Here is a 9001-nt window from a genome sequence, read left to right as displayed (position 1 = left end):
AGCCACCTCTCCCGGGGGGGGAGCAGTGCCACCCCTCCCTGGGGTCACAGCCACCTCTCCTGGGGGGCACAGCTCACTCTGGCTCTGCCTCCCCACCCAGGCCTGAGCTCCCCACCCAGCAGGGCTGAGTTTTGCTGCCAACACGAGGCTGCCATGCACAGCCCGGGGCGTTTTCCCTCCTTGCAGCCACGTGGTGGAGGAGGAGCCCGGCTGGATTCGGATCCCAGAGCTGGGTCTCCAAGCCCTGACAGGGTCTGCTGGCAGGGAAATGTGACAGCTCCCATGGCTCTACCTGCAGCCTCACCTCTGGGATCAGGCTGCACCGGAGTGGGTCCCATCCAGCATTTTGTTTCACATCCCAAAAGGAGAATCCTCCACCCCAGCTGGAGCCCTGGGAGCTGGGGGAAGCAGATTCACTCCTCCCCAGCTACTGGAGAACCACTGGGACCCCCATACTGGGGCAAAATGGGGGTGTTTGGGGTAAGAGCCACTCAGAGGGGCCTCATTGGGCACCCATGGGGTTGGGGGTGCCCCTGGCACACCCAGCTCCCCCTGCAGCCGGGCACAGTGTGGGGCACAGGGACACAGCAGCTCTTGCTGGAGCACGGGCAGGGTGAGGGGGGTGCTGGGCAGTCCCAGCCCACCAGTGAGGACAGTGGGACCTGCCAGCAGCATCCTGCTGCAGTGTGGAGAGCCCTGGCTGCTCCCTGAGCGTGCCCTGGCACCAATCCTGCACCCCTCCAAACGGCCTCTGAGCAGCTCCCACTGCTCCCCTGCCCCAGGCAAGGCATCAAACCTCCAGAGGCTCAGGGGCAGCCTGAGCCTGACCATGGGCTTGGGGAACGTGGTGAGACTTTGCTAAGGGGTCCAGGGCAGCTCCTCTTCTCCTCCCTGGAGCAGCACTGGCACTCCTGGACACACTCCCCACCTCCAGCCCTCACTGCTCCCCACAAGGGGCCACTGCCCCCAGCAGGACCCTCGGGAAGGACCCTGTGCAGTAGCTGTGAGCAGGTTTGGGGTCACGGCCACTTCTGCTCCACGAGACTCTTGGTCAGGACCAGGAACATCTCACTGTTCTCAGTCCACCCCAGTTTTACTGCTGGGGGCCCTCAACATCAGGATGCTGGTGATGTCCCTCCACGTTTTCTCCTCCAGTCTGTCAAGGCACCAAGCCACTCGTGGAAGAGCTTTCTGCTCTGGTGACACGTCACTGCCCCATCTCCAGGTTCATGCACGAGGGTAACAACGCTGGGAAGGAGAGAGACCACGCAGCAGGCAGGGCTGTGTGTGAAATACTGGCGTGTTTATTGGTTGGCACTAGATTTACAGCCTACACTCTTGTCAAACTCCCATCCACGGAGCTTTTTCTTTTTCAGTTTTAAAAATCTTTTAGACAGGGATGACCTCCCCCTCACACACAGCTCAGGAAACACCTTGAGAAGGGAACCTGGCTGCTGTACAGCTCCTCACCTCTCAACATCTGGCTCAAGACACACCCAGAGTCCTCGCAGAAGAGGGACAGGGGTTTGTGAGGACACCAGAGCTGAGCAGGGAGCAGACAGAACCCTCCAGTCCTTATGGAAACACCACGGATGAAAAGGTCAAAATGATGTAGGTGTACATTAAACCTTCCAGCCAAGACTAAGCAGGAGAGCACCTGCATTATTCGTGGGCTTGAACTAAGATCCAAGCCTCAAGGAAAACAAAACCTGTTTTCTGCTGAATGCATTTGACTTTGAACTAACATGTTGTAAGTAAGAACAAGCCCGAGTTGGTAAGAGAGAGAGAGAAAGCATCACTGAAATGCCACATTCCCAAAGTGCCCTTTGCAGCTGGAAAGTGTTTTTGCAAAACATTTCAACATCTCATAAACCCCCACGTTAACTTCACCAGAGATCAGAAACACAAAGCACTGGAGTGGGGAGTAGAAGTCTGCAGCCAGAAAAACAAACCAAAACAGACCAAGGGAATTAAAAGTCCAAAACAACCAAGAATTCACAGAGAACTGAGTATTTAACTTAACAGTTCATTCAAAATTCACTGAAAGTTTCAGGCCTCTTTTAAGTCTAATAAATGAGCAAGTCTGCTCCCTACATCAGCTTTCCTCCTCTAAACTCACCAACATCTCCACAGGAAAGCTGGGCAGTGGCAGCAGCACTGGGGCCACCCCTGGGACACCCCACCAGGTCACACCAGAGCAGGAAACCCCAGGAGATCACCCCCACTGCTCTGCTGCTGCCACCGTGCCCCCTCCTCAGGCCTGGGCACTGAATGACCCAGAGAAGTATCTGCAAGGTGTAAGAAACCCATTTTCCCTAGGGACTTGCAGCCAAGCAGGAGAGGTCAGGTACCTGGATTGGTGTCAAGGTCTTATCCCTGGTCACAAGGTGAGTTCCAAGGTACCAGCTCAGATGTGGAGAGAGTCAGAGCCTCACAGCTCTGACCTTGGAGGCATCTGGGTTTGGTGAGGACTGGAAAAGCCCAAGGCAGGTATGGTGGCACTGGTGACACTCAGCTCCTGCTGGTTGCAGGGTGCTGTGCCCTGCTTGTGCACCCCACTGCCAGGCACACGCTCTGATGGGGCCCAGGGTCCTGCTCTGCCAGCTCGTGGGGGCTCCCAGGGAGTCTCAGGTTCAGAGAGTTAATGAAAAAACTAAGCAGAAATTGAGAAGTGATCATTTCACATCTTCTGGTTTAATAAATAGGAAACAGGACATACAGGAAGTTCAGCAAACACTCTTGGACCTCCCAAGGTTAGTTTCTGAGGCAATTCTAGAGCCAATTTCTCAAGTATAACTTCAAAATTCTCACTTTCCCACAAAAAGAAAAAAAGAAAACAAAACCCTATCAACTAGCACCAAAAAAGAGATTTCATCAATCTCCTAAATACAACTTCAATCAAGTTAAGTGAGCTCCTCACCCATCTACACCTCTCTCCAATATGTACAGCCCAGTAAAACACGACAGGTATCTACACACCACCTGCCACCCCCGAAGCAGGGAGTCCTCTCTGGCCGTATGAAACCCATTCTGGCATGGAGAAAAGGGAGGATTTTATATATATATATATCTCTATACATCTACATCTCTGTATATGTTACAGCCTCTAACAGTGGGACAGGATGAGAGCACACACCAGAAGCAAGGTCACCCACATCCCCAGCGATGCAGCCACTAGATGATGCTGTCTTATTAACAGAGCCACGAAACCCAGGCCACCTACAGCAGGACCAGAGCAGGCAGCGAGCTGCTGAGCATCTTGATAAGATAAAAGCTCTTCCCACCAACCAGCATCTGCGACTTCATCCCACGGGGCAAGTTTGGCTTAAGGACACGGATGGATTTTGATCTTCTCCTGAGAATTGGCACCAGCCGCAGCTCCCGCTCTGGAGAAGGGAAATATTCACACCTGACTTTCCCCAACTCCCCCGTGACCCACGTTTGCTCTCACTGGATGCTTTGCACAGGTACAAACACCACATCCGGCCATCTGAAAAGCACAAAAAGCAGCAATTTGGGATAAAACGGCGAGGAAGAGAGCCAGTAAGAAAATCTAAAGTTGTTAGAAACAGGAGAAGAGAATATTCCACCTGTGCAGCTTCCCAGGTTTTGCTCTGCTGGAGCAACCAGCCTGTTGTGGAGTGGAGAACCCTTTCTGCATGGAAAAGCTGAGGCACAGCCCCCAAGTCTGGGCTTTGACTTGGGAATTGAACTGAGGATTCCTGACATTCCCTACCCACGTGTTCAGCCCCTGAACACTTTGTGTCTGTCCAAGGGAAAAAGCAACACTAGCAGATTCCCAGCCCTTGGAATTTTTCAGTTCCTAGTTTGCTGTGAGGCATGTCCAAGATCACACTGAGCTGCACTGCTCGACTGAGCTCTGAGCAGTGCCCACAACGTCCATCTGGGAGTAAAAAAGGGATGCTGAAATCATGGGGCCCTTCCAGCCCCCCGAGCAGAGCTCTTACCTTCCTCCACAGCAGCCAGACCAAAGGGCCCTGGCAGAGGAGCTGCAGCAGGCTGGTTGGGTGCAGCCCCCACAGCCACCCATGGGTGAGGGGTCTGGAGTCCAACCCCCCAGGGAACTCTGCTCTGTCCCACCAGTGTCTACAGAGCCCTTAGAGAACCCACCTGCCTTGTGAGCCAGAACTGAACCAGCCTGAGGAGGAACCACGTCCCCAGAATGAAAGAAGAAGGAAACAACTCCCCAGGGGTGTATTTTAGGGGATGTGCAGGGCCAGCACACGGGCTCACTGGCCGTGCCACCCTCCTGCAGTATGTTACCTGAGGAGAGTCCTGGCTGGGCTCCCTTCACCTGCGAATCCAACAGCTCCTCACGGTGAGAAATTACCCTTAAATCACAGCAGGTTCACCACCAGGAACCAACCACCACTGCCAAGTGTCCCCTCCACCTACCAAACAGCCCGTGAGCAGGGGATGGGGGCAGACACAGCAGGACCTCACCAAGCCAGGAGTACTCTCCCCATCTGACCCACCCAGCAGCTTAAAAACCTTCATCATGAAGTGCTCTCTGTAAAGCCCAGCTCTTCAAACCCTTCTATGGGGTTTTAGGTATTGGCTAGTGGAGTTTTCCAGTAACACCAGTCTGGGACTTCAGCTCTGTCTGACAGCAGTAAACACCAAGTGACCTGACCATCAGCAGCTTTGGAATTACCATTTCTCCTAGAGGTGCTGCAGCTGCACTTACTGACCAGCCTCACCCCCATATCCTCTCTCCAATAAGATTCATCTCAAGATGTTTCAGCTGTAAAACCACCCAGAGGCTACAGGGCTTGTTCTGAGGGTTCAAAATCACAAGCAAGTCATATTTACCTCAGTCAGTGCTCGTGGTGACAAGAGGCTGCTGCTGCCTCAGTCCTCAAGAGTTTTTAGAGTTCAAAGTCTAATGCATTGGAAAAAAACAACTAAACCCACAACTAATTTTTAGTTTGCAAAGTAGCCATTAACTCAACGGAATGTTTTGCCAAATGCCAGCCCTAGAGAGGCAGATACCAAGCACTTGTACTTCTAAGAAGCCACTGTAGTTGTGAGTAAGGGTTTGTTCAGCTCTGCTGGGGCAGCTCTGGCTGGTTAGAGAGCTAAGAGAGCACAGAACTGCTCAGGCAGTGCTGCTAGAAGTAGAAACACTGTGAGGATAAAGGAGGCACAACCTCGCCTGGCTTTGTGACAATCCTGAGTTTCTCTAGTGGCAATAAACTATTGTCTAGAATTGAACAACCCATCTTTGTGAAGAAACCTCCTTTGTTTCTTCACAACAAAAGGACATCTTTGTGAAGCCACCAGAAGTACTTCAACAGCACTGAATGCCAGATTTCAGGGGGAATGGTTAAAACCTCCTTTTTTTCACTCTTCTCTAAGCATCTCCCAGGAAAAGGTGTCACCTCATGAGCTCAGCAGTGTCCCACCACAGCCTCTAACAGCCAGACAGAAACACCAGCACAACAGCCATGGCACAACACCCATTTCATACCAAGGGAAAGCTGCCCCACAATGACACATGCTCCTTTTAACTGAAAGATTGGTTCCTCCTCTTGAAGTGTGCCTTTGAAACGCCTCAGCAAAATCAAACTGGAAACCCCAAATCCATCTTACAGCCACTGCTTCAAGACAAAGGTGCTGTACATCTGCTACCACAGACAATTTGTTACCTGACGTTGATCAATGCACCCAAATCCCACCACACCAACCCCTCATCTCAGAGACTTCCTAGAGCTCCACACGTACAATTCCAGCCCCACAAGGTTGAACTGTGCTGGGCACCCTTAGGCAGAGGGAGGTCCACCTGCTCCTTGAGTTTGACCCATCACTTAAGATCATCAGAAAGGTACAGATGTGACAAATCCTGCTGGAAAAAAAACACCCAAGCAGCAGTTGCTGGAGACATTGGCACTCTCAGGGTGTCTTTTTTCCCTGCTCCCATGCTGGAGTCAACAAATGCCAGCGTAGCCACTACCCAGCGTCGGCTGAAACCAGCAGCTAACATTTCCCTGCCACAGCAGTAATCCAAGCTGGGCTCTCAAATGCTTCCAATGACAGAGATCCAGATTTTCCTAAGCATTCTGAGGTTTAAAAGATCCTCGGGGTGAGCGATGGTGTCCAAGTGCTGAACACACTTCCCCCACGAAGGCCTCCAGCTGGCAGGAGGCACCTCTGCTGTCTGAGGATTTCTGATAACACCAGAAGTAGTGAATGGATTTTGGAGTGCTCCTCTGAGCAGCTCCCTCTTCCTCTTACTTCACCACTCATCTCGCAACCCTGAGGTCACAGAGAAATCCAAATCCAGTACTTGGGTGTTTCCAGGGCTACATTTTCACCCCTCTTCCTCCCTGCAGCCAGATTTGCTTCTGGAAGTACCAAGAGTGAGGTGTCCATGAACAGATATATACAAAGCAGCAAGGGGAAAAGCAATCTATGAGCAAAGTTACCCCTAAGAAGTTGCAGAGGCTCCAAGCTGGAGGCTGTGCAGCATCAACACGCCTGAATTTATCCCAAACTGGGCTTCAAAGAGCCAAGACAAGTCTCTGAAACCTGCAACCCGAGGGTGACTGGGATTTGCTGGCAGCTGGTAGGAGAGCTGTCCCTCTGCTCTGCCCACGAACACCCCAGTGCCAGGGAAGATCACAGCTATGCTGAAAGCCAGACTAAGAACATTATTCTTCAACAGGAAGCTGAGACATCATCACTATGGTTGGAAAGGACCTCTGGGATCATCAAGTCCAACCTTCATGAACACGTAATGCTCGGTCTACAGGGTCAGGCTAGACACTACATGGTTTGAGGTAAGAATCCCACTATCTCCAACACTAGCTCAGTATAGCACCAGTTTTAGCAACGCTGGAAGCCTGAGGCTAATCCTACTGGGTTTTTTAGCCATTGGTCACGAGAGCAGCAGCCCCAAGAGGCTGAATCAAGCAGGCACCAGTCTGTACTGTGAGACCCAGAGCACGTGCTGTCCTGCCAGCAGCTCTCCTGTCACTAAGGTAGTTCGATTGTCGGTCCCAAACCAATTGAAGAAGATTTTGGATCAAATTGCTTACACTGCCAGGGCAAGCAGCTGTACCAGCTCCTAGAGAAGAACCTCAGATGCTGAGGAAGATGGGAATTCGTGTGGTGTGGGGAGAGATTCAGGCAGCACAGGGCTAAGGCCTGAAATCTGCATCTGTTCAATAAAGGCTATTTCTACCCCAGGAGCTATTTCCAGTTAATACCAGCCACTGATGTTACTGCATTAACAGCATCAATTCATGCCACATTAAAACACTTTCTTGGCACAATTTATTTTTTCTGACCCAAACAAAGAAGCCATTAGCAAGTCATTAACAATATTCTACCCTAAATTGTCAGTTTAACAGCCCTGTAAAAACAGTTTTTAGTTGAAAAACAAAAGTGTGCATGCTGTTGATATTAAAACTGCAGTTACTCTTTTCAGGAGTACCAGCTGTTTTGTTGCAAAGCGTTTCCAACATACTAATCTGTACAGTAAAGACCAAAAAAAACCCAACTCAATCGAAGGCAGTAGATGGCTGTGTTAGGTGCCACGGGCGGCTCGGTAACACCATCTGAACTTCTTGTACACTTCCAGATAACAATATTCAAGCCCTTTTTGTGAGAGTTTGGTTCAGGCCGATCAGCAGAGAGTAAGAAAGTGTTGTACATTCGTCTCTAAGTTGAAGTGAGCTGAACTGGTGTCATTTAGGCTCGATTCCAGACGCTGGGTTTCAAGCCACTTCTTGAATAACGCCTCTGGGCTCTTCCTTTACACGGGGTTTTTCACGTCAGGATCACTGGCACTGCTTTTGGCCTTGCTGCTCCACGCTGAGGAGAGCGAGGAGAACAAGCAAAGGAACAGAATGGGATCTTAAAACGAAGAGCTTCTTGCCAAAGCAGCAAGGATACCATTCCCCCTTGTCCCGGGCTCCATGGATATTTCTATCGGATTTTTGGATTGTAAGCGCTTCTCGGGAAGAGAGAAAACTCTGGAACAGTGAGTATTTATTAGGATATTTCTTGTTAAATAAAGAGGAGGAAAAAAAAAAAAAAAGGGAAAAAAAAAAAGAGCACTGCAGATTTAATTTCACATCTTGGCTATGCTCTGACAAAGGAGAAGTTACTGAATTCAGCAACTACTTCTTGTCCCAAGCCAGGGATTAATTAATGCCCCTCCCAAAACTTGTACCTGTCCCAACCCACCCCCCAGCCCCAACCCTTCCCATTTTATTTCCCAACTAGACAACACTGTTGGCAAATCAAGACAGCATGAAACTTACATCAATAAAAACAACAACAACAAAAAATAATGATGTGAAGCGTGCCAATGCATGGGGGGAACTATCCTATGGAACGGTGAGCTCCTCCAACCAGCAATCCTGCTCGGGAGTCAGCGGTACCTTTCACAGAGGGAGAGTTTAAGCAGTTGGAGCACGCTCCATGGTGCAATTGTAAGTGCTGCAGAACCACAGGGTAAGAGATTGAACACCTGAATTTTCCCCCCAGGGCTTCTTTTCAGGGCCGCACGCAGTGGCGGAACCCAGGGTTCGCGCGGCGACGCTCAGCGAGCACAATCTGAGGCTTTAGCACAAATCACAGGGCTCCAGTTCAGCGTGGTGTAAGGCATGTGGACAAGAAGAGGCGCCAGCAGGACGCAGCAGGATCAGCAGAACAGCACTCCAGTTTGTCACCCCGCTCTGAACCCCTGATCCCTACCACGGGCGATGAAATTCAGTCGCTGTCGTAGCCTTTTCTGTGAGGCTGGTTTTGGCCAAGTGTTAAAAGACCAACTCCTTTTTTTTCCTTTCGTTTCCATGTAGATGCAGAAACATTGGCAGAAGCTGTAGGAGAAGCAACGGAGCAGCAGGGATGTCTGCAGGTGAGCAAAACTCTGCCCTCAACTTCAAGTGTCACTGCACTAAACGGGGAGATACTGAACGGGGAGTAAACTGGCCCAGCCACTAGCACTGTCACAGAATGTGTATTTGTTTTT

The sequence above is a fragment of the Merops nubicus genome, unplaced genomic scaffold (genome assembly GCF_000691845.1).
Source record: "Merops nubicus isolate BGI_N331 unplaced genomic scaffold, ASM69184v1 scaffold13752, whole genome shotgun sequence".
Lineage (NCBI taxonomy): Eukaryota > Metazoa > Chordata > Aves > Coraciiformes > Meropidae > Merops > Merops nubicus.
Note: the sequence above shows the minus strand (reverse complement) of the source record.